Genomic DNA, 26,694 nt, shown 5'->3' with positions numbered 1-26,694 from the left:
AGCATGAAGACAAAGGAATTGTCTATAGACCTCCGAGGCACAAGGCTGGGGAGGGTTACAGGGAAATTTGTGCCACTCTAAAAGTTCCAATGAGCATAGTGGCCTCCATCACCCGTAAGTGGAAGATGTTTGGAACCACCAGGGGCCTCTTGTATCAATGCTGCATACACGCAAAAACTTTGCGTACGCCAGATATCATGCTCACATTTGGATTTACGAACGATGAAATGAACGTGAGTGTGCGTTGGTCTACACCAACTTCATGCCTGGCATACGTGCATTTCTTGTATGTGTTTGTTTTATTTCCATTGGCGACTACTAGAGGCAATTATGTTAAATTGCACACTACAAAGTATCTTTGACCCGTGCAATGGCAGCTGTATGGGACGGGATCATCCATCCCATGTCTAGCAGGTTTATAAGGTTTCCATACCATGCAGTTGACAAGCCAAACATTAAAGCGCAATTTGCAGCGATCGCCAGTTTTGCCAATGTAATCGAAGCGATCGACTGCATGCACATTGCTATGAAGGCGCAAGCTGAAGACGAATTTGCATACGTGAATCAGTAACATTTACATTCAATAAACGTGCAAGTAAAATATGATGCTCAAATGCGCTTAACATAATACACACACTTATTAATGATTCCTACTTCTTCCTCGTGATGAAGAGTAGGCAAAATCTGATATTTAGTGGGGGAAAGAAGAATGGGTTCATCAGATGCTGGATTTGAACCGAGTTCATGATTGAACGTGTTTTTGAGCTACACCACTCACGCTGCTATAGACACTACAAAATTTTACACCTTTACATCGAACCATTTCTTTTTTAATTCACTCACAGTGCGATGTTCAGACCTAACTGTGTTAACCGCATCAGCTAAACTCTCCCACTCTATTTTTTTCTTTTGTTATTTATTCCGGAGGACAAACTTGCAAATAACACTGTTTTTCTCCGGTCTACCTGTGAAAGGAGCACCTCCAATTCACATTCTGTTCAAAGCATCTCTTTTTGCTTGCTTTTGCCATTGTGTTTTAGTTTGGTTTTGCCAAAGTAGACTCATTACCATATTTATTAGAGGGAGGAGGCAGGTAGGGGGTTTGCGCTCGTGCACGTGCGCTCAGTTTCACGTCAATTTGGATGTACAAAAAGAAAATGCATGGGATTCCGCGTACACACTGAATTCATTTATTTGAATTTTTTACTGCGTACGCACATTTACAGCTTTGTGTGTATGCAATGTTTTAGTCTGAATTTAACGCAAGTCTTCGTACATGAGGCCCCAGGACTCTTCCTAGAGCTGGTCAGCCATCTAATCTGAGTTATCGGGGGAGAAGGGCCTTTGTCAGGGAAGTGATCAATAACCCGATGGTCACTCTGTCTGAGCTCACTCTGTACAAAAGAATAACCATCTGTGCAGCAATCCATCAATCAGGTCTGTATGGTAGAGTGGCCAGACAGAAGCCACTCCTTAGTAAGGAATTTGCCAAAAGGCATCTGAAGGACTCTCAAGCCATAAGAAACAAAATTCTGTGGTCTGAAGAGACTAAAATTGAACTCTTTGGAGTAAATGCCAGGGATTACGTTTGGAGAAAACCAGGCACCACTCATCACCACGCTAATACCATCCCTACAGTGAAGCATGGTGGTGGCAGCATCATGCTGTGGAAATGTTTTTCTGCAATAGGAACCGGAAGACTAGTCAGGATAGAGGGAAAGATTAGTGCAGCAGTGTACAGAGGCATCCTGAATGACAACCTGCTTCAGAGTGCTCTTGACCTTAGGGTTCATCTTCCAGCAGGACAATAACCTAAAGCACACCGCCAAAATATAAATGGAGTGGCTTCACAACAACTCTGTGAATGTCCTTAAGTGGCCCAGCCAGAGTCCAGAACTAAATCCTATTGAACATCTCTGGAAAGATCCGAAAATGGCCCCCGATTCTAATGAACCCCAGTGATATTATTAGGGGCCCAAACGGAATAGTGTGGAACCTAGATTTTTTACAGTGACAATTGAGACGCAGCTTGTGTCTAGCTTTCTGTCTATCGACTGATATATTTGTTGATTATGTCATAAAATATCAAACTCCATTATAAAAAAATGACAACTGACCCAAGCAGGACTCGAACCAGCGACCTTCTTGCTGTGAGGCGACAGTGCTAACCACTAAGCCACAGTGTTGCCCAATTTAAATTTGTAAAAACTAATAAGTTACCTTAATTCCTTCATGTTGTCTCAACACAAATCGATTGCAACCTTTTATTTACAGTGTTTGCAATTCTACATCTGTATGTTACTTACAAGCTCCATGTGTTACAATGTAAAATGTAAAGAAGTTCAAAAACAATCATCTTACTTCCTTGTACTGTACTTTTTGATTGACCTTCTAAGAGTCGCCAGCTGTAACTGTTTTTACATACAATATCTTTTTGAAAAGAGAGAAATCATTTTGAGAGCAACTGCACTCAATTTTCAGCCGCTGCTCTGGTAGTGAAATGACTGAAAGCGGCTGTCAGAGGTGTAATTGCATTCAAAGTGTAAAACCCAAGCACATTGGATTACACTGCAGAAAGGAGCAAAGCTAATTGAGTTTTGGTCTTGCTGGCACATGTGTGCTGGAAACATTTACCCAACATTACCACCCCATTAGACTCCACAAGACCCAGAGTCTGGCAGCAGAGCGGTGGAGGATAGCGATGTCTTCCTGCCAGGGTGGGTTTATCAGCTCTGAAGCCCGAGAGCAAGAAACCGCTGCTAGCTTTTGCTGCACTATGCAAAAAATACTACATTAATTATCCACATGCCCATGTGACAAGGAAACTTGTGAGGGAATATAAAGGTCATCGATTAAAACACAAGTAATTCCTTGTAGTTCCTCACTGTCAGGCCTGTTCTGAATCAGCACAATTGAAAACAGCATAGACTTTGTTAACTACACAAGTATTCGATATTTGACTTGACTATGGCTATGTAAGGTTGTTTAAACCTTTATTGGGGGAAGAATGATTAAAACGGATAACCTTGCAAAAAATGGGTTTCTCACTTGGAGTTTTTGTCAACTTTCTAGTCCAAATATTAAAAACTTTTCAATTCATTCAATTAATTAATTTATTAATTTCATCTGGGGCCCAGAGCTCATGACCATAGGTGACAGATCATAGATTTACCAGCAAATTGAGAGCTTTACCTTTCAGCTCAGCTCTATCTTTACCACAACACGGGCTACATTGACCGCATTACTGCTGCCGCTGCACCAATTTGCCTGTCAATCTCATGTTCCATCCTTTCCATACTCGTGAACAAAACCCCAAGATATTTGAACTCCTCCACCTTGGGTAAGAACTTTCTTCCAAACTAGAGTTGGTAAACCACCTTTTTCCAGTGGAGCACCATGGCCTCGGACTTGGAGGTGCTGATTCTCATCCCGGCCGCATCACTCTCGACAGCAAACTGCCATAGTGCGTGCTGAAGTTCCATGTTCGCGGAAGCCAACAGAACAACATCATCTGCAAATAACAGAGATGATAGCCTGTGGTCCCCGAACCGGACAAGCTATAAATTTCTTCTTTTCAGAAATAAAATGCCAAAATCAAAACAAGCAAAATAATCTAAAAAATAACTTTCCTTAAAACAAGCAAAATAATTGTGGAAAACTCAATTGAATTTTGAAATTATTTTTTAAAACAAGACAATAGTTTTGTTGCTTCTTAAATGTTTTTTTTTTTTTTGTTTTTTTTTTTTAAGAATGTGTAGATATTTATACGGGAAATAAGACCAAAAAATTGAAAAGAAACATTTTTTGTAGTGTACAATGCAATTACGGTTAAAGTCTAAAGTCTTGTAATAACCCCCCAATAACACTACAGTGCTACAAAGTATATTTTAATGAGTGCCCTATAAAGGGTTAAATCCATTGTGTGGATCTTCAACTTAGTTTGTTCATCAGATTATGTTTTCGCCACATATGGAACATATTGGTAACAATGTGAACTTGATGTAGGGGCAGGCTCATTTCCACTGTAGAGCAAGTAACTGAAAAAAAAAGTGATATTACAAGGGGGATGATGTATGTTACAAACAACGTGAGATCTATTACAACATATTGATTTTACTCTTAAGCTCTCATGTTGCATGTGCATCAAAATCAGATGTTAACATATACTGTACAGTAACCGAAGCAGATACTGAAACCCAGCGTCTGGTGATGTCTATGCTTTCCAGACTTCAGGCTGTAATTGACTGCAAAGGATTTGCACTTAAGTATTAAAATGTGAAAGTTTGATTTATGATTATTATTCTGTGCCATTTTTTTTTTTGGTCCCTTACCAAGTGGGAGGCACATATGCAAGCTATTGTAATTCCTACAGCGTTCGCCTGGTTTAGATATAAATACCCTCAAATTAAAGCTGACCATCTGCAGTTAAAGCACATCTTGTTCGCTTAATTTCTAATCCATTGTGTTGGTGTATAACGTCAAAACTGTTAGAATTGTGTCAATGTCCCAATATTTATGGACCTGACTGTATATGTAGTTTCTCAAAAAAAAATCTCTCATATGCTTGACAGTATTTACTGTGGAAGTGGTCTCAGTGTTGTCATTAACTAAAACAAAATAGAAACCAAAATGATAAACGGTTTGGGGTTTTTTTGTTTATTAAATTATAAATGTTACTTGAAGATGACAACCAAATATTGTAAACTAAAAGGAAATAAACATTTAAGCTGAAAGTTTTATAATTAAAAAGCATAAAAATGTTAATTTTATGTGACTAACTATAATATAATACAATAAGAAATATATACAATAATTATATACACATGTGAACAACTTCCTGAAGAATCTACAGTAACTTACTGTATATCGGTTACAGCAAAAATACTGTATTTCCATTTATCGTGCTGTATATTTACAGTATTGTTCATACATCTTTACTGAAAAAATATACGGTAATCTTCACAATGCAACTTTAAAATACAGTAACATACTGAATAACTGTCCTGCAATAAATGACATTTCATAATACAGTTAAATACTGTATAACTTACAAAAATAATTAACTATGTATAATAAAAGTATAAAATCTTCTTGGTTATTTATATAAAGGCAAAGCAAGCATTTTCACTGGCATCTCAGACGTTTTGAGCCCAGTGTTAATGAATAATTTTTTTTTTTGAGGGTTGATTATTTACCGTATTATTTTTAACAGTTTCTTGTTCTGAATGTTTAATTTTGCTACTGTATTATCTCTGGCTCTCTTTGTGCTCGGGCAGCTTTGTTTCTTCCGTCAGGCTGCTGTGTGCCGTGCACAGGCGCAGCTCGGCTCTGTGGGGAGGCTGATCTAGTTATATAACAGTCGGTGCAGCCGCTGTCTGCTGGAAGACGAGCATGCAGGCATCCCTCTTACATAAGCCTGTTAGGATCATATTGTCACACCGAAGAGGGCAGTGTCTTTGCTCCTGTGCTTCCCTTTGCAAAAAAAAAAAAAAATGAAAACCTAACAGAACGGTTCAAAACGGTGTAAGCCACACTCATCTAATCAAAACAGAGCTCTTTGCTTGGCCCAAAACCCCAATCCACACAGCTGTCCCCCACCTCCCAGCCACATGGACAGAGTTGCCAAGTCTGCTTAAAATACACAACTTTTTTTATTTTATTTATTTGCTTTTTTTGGTTTGTTAATTTGCATTACAAGTTGCGGTTTCCACCTATTTCTATCCACCTATTTATTTTACATATGGTTGCTTGTTTAATACATTCTGACACGCAGCTATGTCAGCAAATAGTGTTGTTCATTTTTAGCCTCAGGCATGCATTCACGAAGGCAATAAGAAAAATTTTATTTGACACATGGAAGCCTGGATCTCTATTGGTTTATTGGACCCTACACTGATTTGCACCAGGTGGGTGAACAGGCTGGTCCACAGGATCAATGTGAAGACTTGTCTGTAATTGTTGTCTTTCAGAAATCAATCTCATGAACTTAGCTTTTCCATGACCGCCACAGCATCAGCTCAGGATACGGCCTGGTCCAAGATTATGGAGACCTCCAGAAGTGCTCTGTGTTTGGCATCATTTCTTCACAGGTCTTGGATTGCATCAATGGCACTGCATAATCTCTAGAGGCCTCGCGATGAGTATCCCCAGGTGGAAATAGAAAATGAAGAAAATGATTAGCGTAGCTGCTGTTCATAGTGTATTTAAACATGAGATGCAAAACTGAGGTGCTGTAAATAGCAGTTATATAAACAAACATAAAAAAGAAACATGTAAAGCAAATGAGTGTTTCTAACAAAATGTCTGGTGCATTAAGACAGGAGGAGTGTGTCCTACAGGTGGTTTGTCAAGCCCACTCACCTGCATGGAGTACACTCATGCATCATACTGTTATGTGATGCATTGTGTACGCTTTACTAAAAAGTTTTGAACTGAAAGAGTGTGTCTGAGTCTCTGACATTATCAGGAAGGCTGTTCCAGAGTTTAGGAGCCATTGATGAGAAGTCTCCACCTCCTTTAGTAGACTTTGCTATTCTGGATACTACCAGAAGCACTGAGTTTTGAGACCCTAAAGAGCGGATTGGATATAATAACTTTAACTGTTAAAAGCTATTAATTATTAGTTAATTAGTTAAAGTTTCTAGCAACTAATAAAGTTATGGTGACTAATAACTTTAACAATAATTATTGTGAAAAGCGCTATACAAAGAAACTTGATCTGAATAACTCACTTACGAATGAGCTTGTCTTGAAACTGTTGAATCATTCTGTCATCATTTTTTCTGTTTATTTGCACATATTCTTGGAGCTTCACAACATTAGCAATCAAACCACTGTAGACACGTGGAATGTTTTAACAAAGATTTTGGTATCTTCTAGACTTTTCATTGCTCTCTTTAGAGGGTCAGAGAGCTTACAGTTTTATTTAAAATACCTTAATTTGTGTTCTGGATAGAAATGAATATCTCAAGAGTTTGAAGTGACATGAGGGTAAGTAATTAATGACAATATTTTTATTTTTGGGTGAACTATTCTTTTAAAGGCCATGTGGCCTAATTCAAACGATGGTTATAAGTAGAGTTAACTAGGTTTTTTATAAGGTTCTTTCAAAAAAACATTTACAATGTATTAATAATTGCAGCATGTCATTTGTTTTATTTCAATATACATATTTGGCTGTATGATACTGCTCCTCCTTAGTGGGTAAAGTCTAAATGGGATACAGCTGTAAATACTCACATCAATCTAGCATTTTTTATTTTTATTTTTTGAGATTGCACAAAAATAATTAATATTTGTACATTACTGTGAAGATTGAGATTAAATAAATTAAATGAATTATACTTTAATACTGTATAATTACTGTTTTTACATTACTGTGATGATTGGGTTTTAGGGTTGGGGGAAGAGTGGACGTTAATAATAAAATACGAATGGTGAGTAAAATAATAAATAATTCTCGTAACCTTCCATCCGCAGCTGTATCCCTTCTAGCAACAACCCCCTTAGGGGTAAAAAAATTTCCAAAAAATATCTCTCCACTTTCCAGTACCATGCTCACAAGTTATTGGAGACTATAAAGAGAGTGTGTCTCCTGTTATTTATGTAAAAAGGACTTTGTTTTTTTGACTTCTAGACTGTAAGTGTTTTCAGTTTAACATATTGGGGGCTCATTGCTAACACGCACTCAAAAAACATTTTTGCTACTTGTTCAGACTACTCATTTAATAAAAGTTCCTTTAAGTCAAGCTATTTCACTCTGTGGTCATCTTTGAAATGCCTCTCAGCAAGTTTGGGGAAACATCAAATTCTTCAAAACTGTTTTACAAGCTTACGATTACGTTACGTATTTGGAATTACCAATAAAATTAAACAACCCAGGTAGCAAAGAGTTCTGGCCCAGATTTGGCATAAATCTGGCACAGCAGGCATTCATAAAGCATGTGGGCCAAACATGGCCCTGGTTTGGCAGAAGTGGCATTGTCTTTAAGGCGGCAAACAATACTTGGGCCAGATATTAATAATTGATATGTGGGCCATGTAAGTTTGGTCTATCTTGTCCCACATTCAAAATACTTTTTTAGTATTTTCTACCAATCAGGTCGCTTTAAGAACAAGCATGCCTAAAGTGCAATGATTCATGGGTGTATTATTGTCATTGCAGTCGTGAAACACCAATATATCTGGCCCAGTTTAGGCTCAGTTATGGGTTATTAATTTGCCAAGCAAAAACTGATTGTGTGGGCCAAAGCTGGGCCAGAGATATCTTGCTATGTGGGAATGGTCTCATAAGTTTTGTTTCTAAATGTTTCAGCATTTTTTCAGGTTGCCCAAGTTAATGGCATGCACCCTCAAAAGGAACAAGATCACACCACCAACCTCATTTATGGTCTATAATCTACACATAATCACCCTCTGGATAGTGTTTCGTCTGATCGCGTTAATCTTCTGAAATTATTCACAACTTAGTCTTGATGGAGAATCTTCTTCAGAAATGACATCAACTCTTTGTTCACAGGTTTGTGAGTGTTTGAGTAGTTTCTGTCATATGATGTAGGTTTGACAGTGTTCATTTTCATACAGTTTATAAAACAGAAAACTTTTGTTTTCAAGTAGTTGGTTCATTTAATGGTAGAGATTTCAAGCTTTGTTTGGATCTACTTCTTGTCTGTGAAGTATCTGCTGAGATTCCAGTGTGTTTGTTAACCACAAAAACTGTTGTGAAAACACAAGTCTGGTCCGAGCTTCTCCCTCAGAGAAACATCAGTCTGATTGATGATTGGCTTCTGTAGTAGTAGGCGGGGCTTCATTCGCCATATCAAAGAGCATAGAATTACCAAGAGGCGACACTCTAGTGCGATTTGGGAAACAGCCACTAAATGCCGCCGCGGCCATTTTCGAATAAAAATTAAAATAGAATGACAGCATATTATAAGTCTGTAAAATAAACTAAGTGCTGATGATTGTGATAGTTAGTATTGTATTGTTGTATTTCAGATTGTATCTCATCTTAAATGTGCTTTTTAAATAAATAAATAAAAAACAAAGATGCTTGCCATCGCTACAGCAATAAGATCCAATGGACGGCCCATCACTTTCACTCCAAAATGGCGGAATCGTAGGGCTGTTGCTGCGAGCTGCTGTTGCAATGAAACGTTCTATTGAGTGTCGCCTCTTGGTCATAAGTTTTTTGGCCATATTGACCGTTACACTTTCCCCATTTAAAACTAAACAAGTGACATATCGTGTATTCTATAGTCTTTATAGTCTTTGTTTAAAATTCGGAAGATTTTAAGAGAAAATCTTAATAGTTTTTTGTCATTCTACTTAAATTAGTAACTTTAACTAGATGAATTTCTGTTTGAACAGTATTGAATAAATTGTGCAGAACCCTACATCTTTTACAGTGCATAATTAATAAAACAAAGATTATGCATGTAATCTACACATAATATTAAGTTTGTTTTTGAAGCTTTAGTTGCATATTTGTGTTGCGAGAGTTGGCAACACTGCACAGGGCCGGTCAGGTGTCTGATTTGACTCAGGCGTGGACAGCAACTGTCATGTCGATGGAGCCAGAGGGCTCTGGTTCTCCACGGGGAGTCTGAATGACAGTGGCATCCGGTGATCGGTTTGGGCAGCTGCGGGCTATGACTCATCACCTGAATGCCAGGTGAACTTTAACGGACACCCAAGAGTCTCCAGGAGCCTTCTAAAACACACAGCGCTGACCCCACTGAGACTCACCTTATCTCTTGGTTAATTTTAGAGACAGCACGTTGACCTATTCAACAGCAAGACATGTAGATGGACATTATTGTGGCATCGCTGGGCATTATCATTGCTGGTTTTGTCACGCAATGGCTGTGTCCAAAAACGTGGGCAGTTGACTAGTTAGCTTGCTGCACTATCAAGGATGACTTTGAAAGAAGTGTATATGAAGACACCTCAAAAAATAAATTTCAGACTGACATCTGATCCAGTTCAATTCTACATCAAACATTAGTCAGGGCTTGATTAAGATGCTGAAAAACATCATTTTAAAATCAGTTTGGAGGAATTAGTTTTTCGGTGGTAATTGTGTGAAATGGGAATAAAATCCCACACTTAAGTAGATTTTTTGTACACAAAATTTAGCAAATGGCTAAAAACCTCAAATATGCTAATAGAATTGATGTTAATGACAAATTCTTGTCATCCATTTGACATCCACACCTTGATGTCCTTTTGACCACCAAAGTAATGACGCCAAAAGTATTAGAATACAAAAAAGGTGTCTCTGAAGATACTCTTAAGGTTTCTTCAAGGTTTATCTGAAAGCTTCAATTTCAAATGTAAACTGGATTTGATATCCCTACTATGCTTGATACCAAAATAACATTGAATTGACATCTAACATTGGCATAAAAACATAAAAATAATCGATTACATTTTAAGTTTATTATCAATTTGGTGTCATTTTGACATCAAAGTAAACAACTGACATTAAATTGATTTGCATTTTTATTGTGTTGTTATGTCTTAAATCAAGCTGCCTGCTTGGCAAAGGAATATTCAGTTACCATAATGCTGTCTCCTCAATGACATACCGTATAGAGTGGTAAAATTTGGTCAAAATTACTTATAGGCAGCATCTATGCAAGTCACCTAAAAAAACAAGAAATGGAAATAGAAACCCAGTTCAATTCGACATCGAACATTAGTAAAGACTTGATCAGGATGTTGAAGGACATGATTTTAAATTGTTTGTTTGTTTGTTTGTTTGTTTGTTTGTTTGTTTGTTTGTTTGTTTGTTTTTTGTTTTTTTAGTGGTAAATGGGTGGACATAGGAATTCAACCCCACACTCAAATGGGAAATTGTACAAAGTAAATTGCAAACTGAATTTCAAGCATGGGTTTTAATAATAATATTATTTTTTATTATTTAATAATAATATTTTTAATTGCTTTTCTAGACACTCAAATCGCTTTACACATTTTTGGGTGAATCTCCTCATCCATCACCAGTGTGCAGCATCCACCTGGATGACATGACGGCAGCCATATTGCGCCAGACTGCACACCACACACCAGCTAATTGGTAAAGGGGAGACAGAGTGATGAAGCCAATTATGATATGGGGATGTTAGGAGGCCATTATGGACGGAAGCCAGTGGGCAAATTTGGCCAGGATGTTGGGATTAAACACCCACTCTTTTACAAAAGACATCCTGGGATTTTTAACCTACACAGAGTGTCAGGACCTCAGATTAACATCTCATCCGAAAGGCCGCGCTCACTGAGCAGTAGTGTCCCCATCAAAATACTGGGGCGTTAGGATCCACACAGACCGTAAGTTATTGTAGCCAGTTTTCTGTATTGATTTATATGCACTGTAAAATCCAGTTTATAATAGTATTTTTGAGATGAAACAAGATCAGATGCAAACAGGGGAAGTAGCAGAATGATTTAAACATGTGTAACATAATAGAGAGAGCATTTTAAATTAAGAAATATTTATATCTAGATAGAAATGACATTTAAATTGGAAAAAGTTGGTCAAAAACGTATTTACCTACCAAATTGTCCACCTAGTGCAGTTTTTAGAAGCCATCTTCTTTTTTAGAAGCCTTTCTTTTGTCAGGAATGGATTGCACAGAATTGCGAAATAATAAAAGCAGCAAAGTATACATCTATCTGCCTTTAAAAAAGCTAGATTATGATGCCTTCCCACCTCAGAATGCATTCTTTGAAGGCAAGGTTTTCCATTCTTGAAACGTAGCCAATATCTCTCCAATCAACCCTGCAATGACCTTAGTTTCCCTATTGCATGTTCTTACAAGTAATTCAACTCTTGTAAAAAAAACAAATAAACATAAAAAAGTGTAATAACAGGTTTGAGGCCCAGCAGGCGTGGAGTTTGGGACGCTATATTTATGCCCAGTAATTAAACTGTCCTTGGGGTATCGACCCATGCGCTGCATTTGCATCAGTTAAACAAAGCATTCTTTTGTCATACGGTAGTCTGGGTGACTGTTTAGATCCACAGATTGTTGTGAACACTATAATATATTCAGAGAAAAACAACAGAGTAGATATTTAAGCTTCATTGTGTGCATTTTGTTGAACTCAACTTACACAGTCTGACAAAACAAGTCCCAGGCCTGCATTCAAAGGTGAGCCAATGAGGAAATAACAGGAAAGACAATCAATTCTCGGCAGATTTGACGTGGCTTTGAGCTTTTTAGGATATGTTATTTGGAAATGGGTAGGTCCCCGATAACAGTGTTAAATTAGTAAATTGCAAGGAGTCAAAACCCAAATATAGATGATAACGCAAGTTTCAATCTTAGAAATAAATGCTGTCAAACAATTATAATTTTTTTAATAACTGCACTTTTGTAGTTTTTAGGAATTAAAAAATACACTTTATGTACTAATATGTACTTTTAAAGTGCCAGGTGAACATTTTATCTACAAATGCATACCTTCTGAGTTTATCTTGACTTAAATAGCCACTTACTATTCTACTACACCAGTGGATTTTCAAATTAGAGGCCATGAAATAATTTGTTATATTGCATTTCCAGGCAACGCAGTGGCGCAGTAGGTAGGGCTGTTGCCTCACATCAAGAAGGTTGCTGGTTTGAGCCTTGGCTGGGTCAGTTGGTGTATCTGTGTGGAGTTCACATGTTCTCCCTGAGTTTGCATGGGTTTCCTCCGGGTGCTCCGGTTTCCCCCACAGTCCAAAGACATGCGTTACAGGTGAATTAGGTAGGCTTAATTGTCCATATTGCATGTGTGTGAAAGAGTGTGTGTGGATGTTTTCCAGTGATAAGTTGCAGCTGGAAGGGCATTCGCTGCGTAAAAACATGCTGGATAAGTTGGTGGTTAATTCCACTGTGGCGACCCCAGATTAATAAAGGGACTAAGCTGAAAAGAAAATGAATGAATGATATTGCATTTACAAATAACAAGTCATACTTTTGTACCAGTTATAGCAGTTGCAGCCTGCTTGAGAACTACAATTCTGCCACTAAACTACAACTCCCAGAAAATATTGCTCCATTCACTCCTGCCACAGCTGACAGTCATTCAGAGACTGACACAAACACAGATGAAATTCATCATTGAATGATTACTATATCTACACCACACATTCACACAAACGTTGCTGAGTCTTGTTTCTGTTTAGAGCGTCACGTAAGCATTATCCTAGTCTTGCCTTGTTTTTGACCTTTGCTTTTTTTTTTAACTGTTTACATTGTTTTGCCGCCTGGCCTGACCTGACCTTTTGCCTGCTTTTGACTATGATCTTGAATTTCCTGTTTGCCCCTATTTTGACCGTTGCTTGCCTGAATATTCATTTTAATAAACTGCACGTGGATCCTCACCTCCATTGTCCCTGATCCGAAGGTGAAAGTATCATCCAACAAGTGTAATGATTTAAATAACTTATATAATGCATTAAAGGTGCTGTATGTAAGTTTTTGATTCTTCTAAAGCATATAAATATCATTATATAATTTTGCAGATATTTAAGAAACATGCCAAGTGGACATTCTTGTTTATCTGAAAAACAATGCTGAAGTCAGTTGTTCTGCTTTGAAAATGTGTTTTCTGTATCGGAACGCTGTCTTTGTTTTGGTTCTTTTAACCCGCCCAATGCCAGTTTAGCCAATTTTATTTCAGCACCCCGAGTTGCCTTGGTGGAAAACCGTATATTTCATTCATTCATTCAGAAAGGCTCTAAAAACATGTGTCCGTGACCAAAATGCGACCCGTGTGGACAGTAGCAGACTCCGAAAGGAGACGCAGATTACGAGTTCTACATGAGGTAATTAATTAGCAAACTATATAAATATTACGTAAGAAAACATTAGGTGAGCAGGTTACATTGTAACCCTGTGTCCTAACAACACAACTCATGATGAGATACGCTGCTTGGTGATGAGATAATTTGGCTGTTTGCACCACACGGAAGACAACAAAAATTTAAATGCAGCCATTCAGAAGAACAGAAGATGCACTCACTCACAAAATGGTAAGATTTATAATCCAATAAATACATATTAAACATCTTTAACTTTATTAAATGTAGATAGTGACATGTTTGTTTGTGTTTAGTTCTAGAGTTCAATTTCAAACAGTTTATTGTATTTTCAAGATCTGAGGTGAACTCTCTGTTACTTTCAGGAGTTTGGCAATAAATGTCATGTAAATTGGCATTCAAACACACAAAGTTAGCATTTAACACTGAATAAAGCACCTGAGGAGATCACTGTCAGTTGTTCACCTGTGAAAAATAGAAGCCCTTTCTAATATATCAATTCGAGATGATGGCTAGGAGAAAAACTTATTTTAATATAGAAAATATTCCTTCTATTGAGTGCCGTTGCTTTTGTTTAGAAAATGGTTTAACTCACTCTCGTCCTCAATCTGGCAACCTACACTTGCGTTTGTTTTGATCCAGGGGTGCAATACCTAGTTCAACCGCTGTTTGTCAAACTTACATACTGCACCTTGCATTGGGAAGGTTGCTTTGGAAATGTAATAGGTTGCGGATTATAAATGACCCTATATTATTAAGGCAATAATCAGTAACTGTTTCCATTATTTATTAATGTAACCTCCTACATGTAATTAATTTTTTAAATATTTCAAACAAATGTCTTCAACTTTATTCATATCTAAGCATTTAAACCAGGCAGGTTTATCCTCACAGTAGTACCAACACATTAATTTAAGACGTTCATAATGCTTCATCACCTGGATTATGATAAATTGAATTAAATTTAAAGCACAGCCTACACATAAATCAAACAATAGCAGCTGTTCTTCAATAACTTTAATAAATATTTTAAAATCAAATCTTTGAATAGCTGTAACATGAAACACTGGAATTTAACAAGGTCTTGAGAAAAAAAATAATAAGTAATATTAGTATTTAAAAAAAAATATTATGAATTAATATAACTACACTGGAAAGCAAAGTAGCAGCCACAGGCTTCATATGTAGCAAATGCAACAGATCCTGCTGCTCCCATATTGGACTGTTTATCCACTACAGACTGACCTGGGTGCAAACTCCATTGTTCCTAGAGACAGAAGGATGCCTATGACATACTGGAAATAGGAAGTAAAACAGCTACTGATTTACCATGTCTTATTTAGTGTGTTAAACTGTTTAAACAATGAAAATAATAATAATAATAATGCTTTACTAAATTGCCTTTAGACAGCAGGAGGCATCATGCATCTCAAAATTCAGCAAATTAATTTTTTGTCATTTTCCAGCTTTTTATAGAAAAATAAAAAATAATCAAAATAGTTATGCTACAGTTAATAGTAAATAAAAAATCTAGTAAATCTAGGCCTGTATACAATGCTCTTTTGGAGTTTAGTTTAGTGTAAAACACAGTGGAAACGTACTACTCAGGTTTGTTTTGTAAAATGTGTGAGAGTAATCACACTTTCCGTGGAGTTCAGTAATGTTCTTTCAGTACATTCCGGTTGACTTTTTTTCTCCATGCCCTTGGGAAAGGGCTATATGAATTAAAGTTCATAGTGATGGTTAACCCCACTAATAGCCCCCATGTGGGCCATGCTACCATTAGGACAACTGAGAAGCTTCAGTCCTGCTAAAGAGTACAACTGAGTCAGGGAATTGTGGGAATTGTGCTGACATAAGCAACCAGTATGTATCCCCCAGATGGTCCAGCTCATGAAACATTTGTGTGGATGTGTTAAGGAATTCCTATGCTAATAATTCTACATAAAATATTTGACTTTGGTTATGGTGACTGTTTACTAAGATCAGTCTAACTGAATATTCCACAAGAAATAAAAAAAAAAATTATAAAATAATTGCACATTGGGGCAGAGCATGGAGTGAACTCAGGCTTCACTTCGTTTTTTTTTTTTAAAAATGCCCTATTTTAATTTTGCCCAAATAGAGTATGACAGAGAAAAACTGAAAGTTTTCGTTAATTAATTTATTTATTTACGTATTTATTTAGTAATTTATTGTTTTTGTGGCAAAGAATTTGTATTGAATATTTAAATATTTTTCATATATATATATATATATATATATATATATATATATATATATATATATATATATATATATATATATATATATATATATATGTGTGTGTGTGTGTGTGTGTGTGTGTGTGTGTGTGTGCGTGCGTGCGTGCGTGCGTGCGTGCGTGCGTGCGTGCGTGCGTGTGTGTTATTACTAATCAGAATACGCACAACAGTCAAACAAAAGTCTTATGAATGTGTGCAATGTATACAAAGAGAGCCTGTGTATGTGTATACATAATATAATATAAACAAATAATAATAATAATAATAATAATAATAATAATAATAACAAAAACATTATGTGTCGTTATTATCTGCTAAGTGCACACAAGTTTTGCAGTGTCCCCTTGAAATGAAAAATACCGGGACGAGGAATTTTTGGAATGTTCCATGACGTCACCTCGAAGTGGCTGACAGCGAGGAGGGAGCTAGAAATTAAGGTATTTTGTCGGCCAATGGGCGCTGGGAAAGGATACTACCTCATGATTATTAATCAAGCTGAGAGCTGCGAGAGCATAGGAGGGGGCGGGGCCCCCGGGGCGTCGCGTGCAGGGCGGTGCGGTGTGAACTGTTTGCGTTGCGCGACACTGTGCCTGTTGTTGCTGCGCCGATCAGCTGAACGCATGATTGCGCTTCCAGTTTGACAAGCAGGAGGGGAAGCCCTGTTGGCTCGAGAGCGTCCACATAACGCCGAGAGAGGCGTCAGCAGCGATTCCGTTTGACAGGCAATGGGATGCGGACCACGACACGCTGCTCAACGACTACAACAACGCCAACATCTGTGTCAGGTATGGTTTATATTGTTTTTATATTGATGTGCGTATGTGTTGGTTTATATAAAAGATTTATCTTGTTAGTGAATTAATGAGCAGGCTGTATTTTTTCTGGTGTGACTGGGGTCATATTTTATGAAGTCTAATAGTACAACTTTGACGAGCCGTTGTGCAGGAATTATTAAGTGAAATTCGCGTTTACTTTTCATACGAAGATTGACTTCCTGCTAACGATGCGGCACAATACGAGTCAAACCAGCTGTTCAAACAAGTTGAGAAATGTGGCGCGAGCTCACATTTTCAACTCATGGTTTTGTCCCCACGGTCAGCCAAGAATAACGTTTAGCTACATTAGAGTAACACTGCAAACCACACGCCGCAGGAATCTGACGCTCTTTCCTAATTCTTGGAAATGACAGGGCACAGACGGAGTCCCCTGTGTGTGGAATTTACAGAGAGCACTGGCCATTCGCTCGTAAACAAATAGCCTACTTAAAGGGATAGTTCTCTCAAGCGCTGAAAATGATGTAATTATTTACCTTATGATGCAAACTCCCACGACAAAGGGAGATTATAGACAGTACGACTGGGCATGAATGACAGCTTCAGTCATCGGAAATTTCAGTACAGTACAGTGAAAGTGTGGCTGTCACCTCTCCTTAAGGAAAACAAAGTCAACATGAGGCTCATTAAATTGTCATTATATCCTGCTTTTTGTGAGAACTATTACTTAAAAAAATATTTCCATGTTTCAGATTTTTGGTTGAATATATTATTTATTAAACATCTACTACAAATATAATTTGTCCACTTAGTTAACCACAATTCATGAACAAAAATGTTCAGTGTGATTTGAAAGCATGGATGGTGTCACAGAAAAGAGCCAGCTCTCAAAAAAACAGTTTGTTCAATGATGCAGTTCTCTAGTTGTGTAAGTATTTTTTTTCATAATTTTTATAGCTTATGATTTGAAAATCCATCCCATCCCATTTTCTAAATGATTGTTATGTAATATTTGGCTATTAATGCATGCATATATTTCACTGTAAAATATTTACCCCATAATGTGACAAATAATATCATAACTGGACTTTCTAGTGAAAACGAAAGTCTTCTTTCTGATGATGTACATTAAGCAGGACAATCCCATTATTTAGTCAGCTAAATCTCCACCCATTCAATTTCATTTTTGTCCCCCTGTACTTTTAGGTTAATCACATTCAAAAGCCAATCAGTAGATTTTTTTGATTGACCTTTTTTATTTCAATAATTTGGCATGTAAAAATATGGAAGAATTTGCTGAATGTGATCCTTATTTTAAGATCAACAATGGTCTAAAATTAGTTTTATAGAGTCCTACTGTATCTACTATCGCAAATAACCACACTATGTGGTTGATATGTTTGTAAATGATTTGTCATTTTGATGCTGATATCAACATTTGTTACCCTTGTGAAAATGATTTAAATGCACGTAATGCATGTTAAAAACTATATGTTTGATTTAGACCGGTTTTGATTGCAGTCAACTATCTAATGTCATGCAACCAGTTTCCATTATATCAAGTGACATGAAAAACTTGGCTTGGTTTGCCTCAGACACAGTCGGCTAGAGCTAGTTTCTTTTAATGCAGTGTGTGGTGGTGAGGAGGGAGAGCCTAATGATATTATTTTTGAGCGTATCAGCACAAAGCGGAGAACTCTGCGAGCGAGACGTGTTATTGCTTCAACTAAGCAGTGATAGTGCTTGAGCAGAATGTGAAGGGAGGAATGGTGTTGGTCTTTTTTAGTTTATCATAAAACAACACATTTATAAAGAAAGACAGTTCGTTTTTCTGATGCATAAGAAAAATGTTTGCTTTTAGTCTGCTAATTTGGATTTACTCTGCGGACTGCATTAAGGAGTCTTTTTAAGACTGAAAAAATAGCTTTAATCTTCATTAAATGGAGTAGTAGAGAGACTAAATTACTTTTTGTCTCTGTATGGCACTATGCAGTGATTTAAGTTAGATCACTTTTCATCTTAAGTTTCATTTTCATTACGGGTACTTGTTTGGCATGTGGTGTGTTTTATATTTAAGTGACTTTTTGGCAAAAGCTACTGGATGAATGTGTTGCTAGTAATGATGGAATATAGTATTAATCACGTTTAGGAAAATAGTTTACCCCCAAAATAAAAAGTTTTGTCTTTTATACTCCCCCTTTGTGTCATTTGTAACCTGTAAGCAGCTATTTTCCCATAGATGAGATGAGAATATTCTAAAGTCCAATACTTTCTGTAAAAAAACAAGTTTATAGTGACTTAGGTACTCTCCAAGTAGTTATTTCTTTTGATTACATAGATATTTAGCAACTGTTAAACTAGTTTGCCCTAAATAGTATGAATGTGTGCATGAATAAGCTGTATGGACTACAATCATCCTTTTTGCCAATGTCATGTGACATACTAGTTTTGCTGCTTCACTGCCATTCACAATTTCTCGATTGTGGCCTCGTGGGATTATAAAGGATCCATATTATGCACACTTTTTAATAATGCTGGAAATACTACTGTACTGTATACCAGTGGTTCCCAAAGTGGAGGTCGGGACCCTTCTGGGGGTAGCAGGATGATGAGGGAGGGTTCAAAAATTAAAGTCATTTTAATAAACTATTAGAATGAACATATTTTGTCCATGTGCTACAGAACATAAAAATAGTTGTTAGTAGTTATAAAACAACACACTTTTTTCCCCATTAGATTGCAACGCCGTAGGGTCTTGTTGCATTTGATAAAAGACACAACAATAGGGTCAGATGCAGCAGATTGATTTCATGGCACCAGGGTAAACTTTCTGACACCTTTACAGCACTCACGTATAGACATGGGCCGGTATAAGATTCTGACTGTATGATAACCTTGGATAAATATATCACGGTTTCTAACGGGCTCTAAAATATCTTCTTTTTAAATGTCTGGGTAAAACACAAAAATCTTTTTCCCCTTTGAACACAATATATTTTATTTTGAGAAACATTTAAAATATTTTGGAACAGTAAACATGTCAGGCTAAATGAATTGTTGATTTCTGCTGTCTTCATTTGTTTCATAACCACCTTTTTTTAACAATTTAAAATGGAATCTTTGGATATCTTTTATGCTGGAGATACTGTTGTCCTAAAAAAAAAAAATGTACACATACCTTAAAAACGGTATTGCAAAAAGTTTTGAAGGTTTTAACACCTTGACTTTTCCAAGCCACAGTATACTTTGAAAACATTTATCATCCCATGCCTACCCATGTACATTAACATTAAAAGCAGGCCATGAATAAACATTTCCGAGTGGCATTCTCAAAAATTAAATGAAGAATAGACCTGGGCCTATTGGTGTGTGTAGTCATTTTGAGTTTGCAAGGTTTGTAAATTTTTAAGCATCTCAAAGGATATTGGGGGTTGTGAGTCAATGACATTTTAATTTTGGGGGTTGCGGGCTGAAATGTTTGGGAATCCCTGCTGTATACTTACTGTGGATATATATTTTTTTTAAAGGAATACTCCTAATTCAGTGATTAAGACACACTGTTTTTCACATAGTTTTTTTCTTTCTTTGTATAGTATAAATGTATTTATTAATGTGATGCATTTAATCTGATTGATGGATTACTCATTTTCTGAATTTAGAAATGGATATTTACATACAGTTTTCATAGCAATTTCAGTGTCAGTTTTACATTCAACAGTCCAATTTGTTGTAAAGAAATTGACTACTTGCATTTCTGCATACCCAAATTAAAGTATGCCTGTAAGTTACAATGTATGCTTTTTAAATTCTTTATAAAGTAGTATCAAAAAGTAGTAAATTTAATGAGCAGCACATGAAGTCCGAGAACACTTGCATGACCACTTTAGCTTTAGCATCTTTTTGGCCCTGTCTCTTGGTTTTAGGAGACATTTGTGTTCATTAATTTAAAATAGATTATGCTAAACATGAGTAAAAGTGTAGTCTAGAGCAGTGTTTCTCAACCACGGTTCTGGAGGACCACCAACAGTGCATGTTTTGATGACTCCTTTCTCTGTCACACCCATTACAGGTCTTTTAATCTTAGTTTTTAGTCTCTGCTAATGAACTTTTGATCTTAATCAAATCAGGTGTGTTTGGTTAAGGAGGCATACTGTAGAAAATGTGCAGAGCTCGTGGTCCTCTGAGACTATGGTTGAGAAACACTGGTCTAAAGGCTTTTCTACTTTTGACCACTTCAAGGTAGAGCATTCAAAAGCACATTTGACCAGATTGCTTTCATAGTGTAAATTCTTATGGTTAAATCCATTCAAACAACCACAAAAAAATAAAAATAAAATAATTTGTTCATTGCAGGGAGATCTCCTGCAAAGAGCTGAGCGGATTGTAAAAACAGGTAAAGGAGAAGACTTGAGATGAATGCATGTTAATACCCATTGCTGGGAAAAGTTACTTTTAAAAGTTATCCAATCTTGCATATTAAAAATTAACTAAATGTGTTACCTGGTTACTTTATAAACGAAGTAATACATTAAGTTACTAATTGTGTTAGTCACTTTTTGAGGAAAGCAATGGTAAAACCAGTATGTAGACTTCTCACACTAGAGGCCACACATTCAAAACAACAACAATGGCGTAGTGATTACGCTGAGTATTGTGGAATGATGGGTCCCGATGTCTTCAACTTCGCAACCCAAATAATGGAAATTACTTTTACAAATAAATCATGTAAGGGTTATCAGACATTGTTTTTTTTCAAGATCAGTCCCATATTTAAGCCCCATTTTATCCCATATCAATTTAACTCTAAATATTTAGGCTGTTTCCCAATATGCGTTCTTCAGCGGTCTTGCGTCTTCGTGTTCCGTCATCATCAGCTGCCAAAGTTCAGTTCCAGTACTCAAGACCGCAAGAACGGAGGACGCATGAAACTTCACTTATGTGTTCTTGATATCAAGGATGCACTGATGCAGACTTAAGCACCAAACTCGCTCTAGAAGTCCCAGAAGTCATTGCGACTGGAGGTGGGAAGCACAGCATTTTATATAGATTTATTATTAAAGTTCAGAGATATAAGTTGTTTGTATTAAGGGTGTTTATTTGCTAAAATTCATATTAAAATCTTTTTTATTTGTATTGTGCAACGTATATTTATAACGGTTTTATCCATAGCATATATTTTGAAATGGGAAAAAAAAACAATAACTTGTTATATAAATGCTGTAACGTTTAAATAATTTTCCATTAATGACGCGTGAAGGTCACGTGACCATCAAGAAGAACGCAACATCTCATTTCTCACAAGACGAGTTCTCTGTTCTCGCGGTCTTCTGAGTTCGTTCTTCCGAGGACACCAGGCAAGACCGTTCTTCACAAGAACACAAGTCCGTTCTTTGCACTCTTGGAATTGAGAAAAAGCCCTTTTGTCCCGCATCATTTAGTAAAAAAAAAGGTGTTTGTTATTGGGTCGAATTAAATATGTAGAATAAGATCATGCTGTAACTACTAATAAACAGCCAGCATTATAATAAAGAGGTAATAAGCCAGTAGTTAATAGATGGAATTGATGCCTAAACTAAAGTGGTTGCTTTAAGTATAGTAATAAAACTTATTGAATACATAAATACACAACACACATAATATAATATGATATACATTACCTGACAAAAGTCTTGTTGCCTATCCAAGGTTTAGGAACAACAAATAATAATTTGACTTCTAGTTGATCATTTGGTATCAGAAGTGGCTTATGTAAAGGCAAATGCCTCTAGTTTATGCGTACTTTACCAAAATAAAATGATTTTTAATTATTTAATTAGGACAGTAAGGTCGGACTTTGCTTGGACAAAAGTCTTGTCACTTAACAGAAATAATGTACAGTATAGAATATAAATTCATGGTGCAGTGGGAAAAGAATTAATATTGTATATGACTCCCATGAGCTCGGACGACTGCATTTACACATCTCTGCAATCACTCAAATAACTTATTAATAAAGTCATCTGGAATGGCGATGAAAGCGTTTTTGCGGGACTCCAGAGTTCATCAAGATTATTTGGATTCATCTTCAATGCCTCCTTCTTTATCTTACCCCAGACATACTATATGATGTTTATGTCTGGTGACTGGGCTGGCCAATCTTGGAGCACCTTGACCTTCTTTGCTTTTAGGAACAGACTAAAGTATGAGAAGGAGCGCTATCCTGCTGAAAAATTTGCCCTCTCCTGTGGTTTGTGATGTAATGGGTAGCACAAATGTCTCAGGGTGTTGATGTTGGCATCCACTCTGCAGATCTTTTGCACTCCCACATACTGAATGTAACCCCAAACCATGATTTTTCTTTCACTAAACTTGACTGATTTCTGTCAGAATCTTGGGTTCATGCAGAGACCAATAGACCTTCTGCAGTATTTGTAATGATTGGGATGCTGTTTAACAGTGAAATCTTCCTTCTGACACTTTTTCCAAACGATCAACTAGAACTACAACTGGGATTGATGACAAAACTTTAGTCTGGTAAATGTACATTACTTGCAATGAATTACCTGTAACACTGTTATTCAAAACCAGAAGTAAACACTAATATTTCTCGGCTGACATCTTGTGATCAGATCAGTACAAGCATGTTAATAAACAGTTCCTTTCTCTTTAGTAATTCTCACAGATGACTCTGTTATGTTGAAGTAAACTTTATTTCTGAAGGAACCGAAGTCTAATTGCATGTCTTCCTTCTAATGGTTTCATTAGAAAAGTGCACGGCAAGGTCAAAAAAACATTTGTAACTTTCATAGTCAAACTCTCTTAAAATCCGCAGAGGTGGCGAAGGTTAACGGCTGTGTGTCACCAATAAGAGCGAGAGAATCTTTAATGACCATTGCTTACCTCGTTAGCCAGGACACCACAGCACCTGTGGTGTGCTCGAACCGTCAGACTAATGAGCTGTTGGCTGAGTCTCGTCTTGAAGTTTTCCCTGGCTTAACTGCTCCATTTACATTTCTTTCACATGCAAAATGGAGGACTTGAAAGATTTGTCGCCATAAAACAATGGTATTCTGAGGCGCTGCAATTCACACTGTGATGAAAAATGAAAACATTCTCTGCTGATGTTAATGTCTTTTGTTTCATGCCAGCATGTCACATAGGCCCCATCAGTGGTGGATGCTATGATGCGTAGATCTGAACTCGCTGGCCATTATCACAGTATGTGCCCAGTGCCTTGTCCTTATCAGCCCTCGCTGCATCACTTTTCTCCTTTTCACCTCATCCTTGAACATATTCATAAACAAGGTTGGACATCAAGTTCACTGCTTAATTCACTCATGCCCACACCTTTTTTTAATGTATTTTTTTACTTGGATCTTTATCTACAGGGTGCAGCTTTACGGATAATTGGCACATTTAGAATATTATTTGAATGCAGAAGCAGATTCCTCGAAAGAAATGAGCTGGCCAGACTCTGATTAGTTAATTACTGTATAAGCCTGTCTTCCATTTACAAAGTTATTTCAGTTGTTTTACTAAATATTCTGAAATTGGCAGCGATTATCACAAACCTATTTTCAGATAGACTCACTGGCCAGTTTATTAGGCACAACTTACTAGTAGCGGGTTGGACTCTCTGTTGCCTTCAGAACTAGATTCAACAAGGTACTGGAAATATTTCTCAGAGATTTTACTCTATATTGATATGATAGCATCACACAGTTGCTGCAGATTTGTCGACTGCACATTCATAATGTGCATCTCCCAATCCACCACATCCCAAAGTCTGACCCTACCATCTGAATGTCATAGCAGAAATCGAGACTCATCCGACCAGGCAATTTTTTTCCAATCTTCTATTGTTCACTTTTCTTGTTCGTAGCTGACAGGAGTGGTACCCGGTGTGGTCTTCTGCTGCTATATCCTATCCGCCTCAAGGTTGGACGTGTTGTGCGTTCAGAGAAGCTCTTCTGCATACCTCGATTGTAACAAGTGGTTGTTTGAGTTACTGTTGCCTTTCTATCATCTCGAACCAGTCTGACCGTTCTCCACTGACCTCTGGCATCAACAAGGCATTTGCACCCACGGAACTGCCACTCACTGGATATTTTCTCTTTTTCTGACCAAAATCCTAGTAGATCAGCAGTTTCCGAAATACTCAGACCAGCCTGTCTGGCACCAACTACTATGCCATGTTCAAAGTCACTTAAACCACCTTTCTTCTCCATTACAATGCTCTGTTTGAACTGCAGCAGATCTTCTAGACCATCTCTACATGATTTAATGCATTGAGTTGCTGCTGTGATTGGCTGATTAGAAATTTGTGTTAACAGTTGGACAGGTGTACCTAATAAAGTGGCCGGAGAGTAAATGTTTTATATATTGAGAGTATTGAAAGAATTTCATTCTGTAAATAGAACATAAGTTTAAAGTTTGAGTTAATCTCTTTATAAATGCCTGGTCTTATTTTATCTGTACATCAAGCAGTATGAAAATGTTAAAACGAAAAAACTGCCATTCTGAGTGGAAAAAAAACAACAACAAAAAAACATTGTCTTTCATTCATTCATTTTTTTTTGGCTTAGTTTGTTCATTAATCTGGGGTCGCCACAGTGGAATGAACCGTCAACTTATCCAGCTTGTTTTACACAGCAGATGCCCTTTCAGCTGCAACTTATCACTGCCCTTCCAGCTGCAACAGTCATTCCCACTCATACACTACAGACAATTTAGCTTACCCAATTCACCTGTACCACATGTCTTTGGACTGTGGGGGAAACCGGAGCACCCGGAGGAAACCCACACGAACACAGAGAGAACATGCAAACTCCACACAGAAATGCCAACTGACCCAGTGGGGGCTCGAACCAGCAACCTTCTTGCTGTGAGGCGATTGTACTACCCACTGCACCACCATTGTCTTATTATACACAAAAACTTAAGACTATTCTGACAACCAGTTATAAAATAAAACCTTGAAAAAATTATGACTGTAAATAAAATGTATCACAAAGAATTCCAAATAATTGGAAAAGAGACCAGAAAATAAAGATCAGAAACAATCTTAATGGGTAAATGCATACTGTACATAAACAAATGCATAATAAATAAATAAAAATATATACAAATAAATAAAAAGACTAAAACAGAATTTTGAAAAAAAAAATAGTAAATAAAAAAGAACTCGTGGGGACCTTTGCAGAAGATAGTAGAAGTTTTACTTTTATCTGTTTTTTTATTTTATTTTATTTTTGTGTTCAGATACAGGAGAAATTAATTTGGATGTTTCTTTAAAATTTAGTTTAAAGTTGATAGAATTGTTGGGATTGAGGTTATTTGTCATATCACTCATGTTAATTTGCATACCACTGGGTAGTTTGCAGCGGTTCATGTTTTGTTTAGAATTGTGCCAAACATCTGAAGTGTAGAAAAGTGTCCCTTTAAGGCACTGTATCGGCAGCGCAGTAGAAAAACCAGAATCATCTTCCTGTCAGGCATGTTATTGCAGAAAGATAAAAACTTCGCTCTTATCTTAAACAACCCAAACTGATTAAATGCCTAGCCATCACGTCAAACTGTTCCCTATTGAGGGCCCTCCAATAGCATACGGCAACCTGCGAAGAGAGCCAAAATGAATGGGAATGTCTGAAAAGGGCAGCAGGTGCTATAATTCCACAGTGAATGAACCTGATGTCCCTCGTCGGCCATCAGTCAGGGACTCGCTAAGTGTTTGCCATGCCACAGGGAAAAAAAAATGACATCCGAACGCTCACTCCCCACTCTGTGATTTACTGCTTGATGAGTAGCAAAGCTCTGGGAGATCCACTGATCACCGTCTGGCTGCTCGTTTTTCCTCCCACCTTTCACA

General features: G+C 37.0%; 1 protein-coding gene across 2 annotated transcripts in view; it reads left to right on the top strand.

The window, feature by feature from the left end:
- The first annotated feature begins 16,666 nt into the window (after positions 1-16,666).
- The window catches only part of hivep3b (HIVEP zinc finger 3b), a 104,514-nt gene continuing 94,486 nt past the window's right edge, over positions 16,667-26,694 (top strand). For both annotated transcript variants that reach the window (XR_012392246.1, XM_009292502.4), the window contains exon 1: positions 16,667-16,859. The gene's annotated coding sequence lies outside the window, so the exon portion shown is untranslated. The remainder of the gene's footprint in view (positions 16,860-26,694) is intronic.

The sequence above is a fragment of the Danio rerio genome, chromosome 16 (assembly GCF_049306965.1).
Source record: "Danio rerio strain Tuebingen ecotype United States chromosome 16, GRCz12tu, whole genome shotgun sequence".
NCBI lineage: Eukaryota > Metazoa > Chordata > Actinopteri > Cypriniformes > Danionidae > Danio > Danio rerio.
The sequence above is the reverse complement of the archived record's forward strand: the minus strand, read 5'-3'. Positions and strand labels throughout refer to the sequence as shown.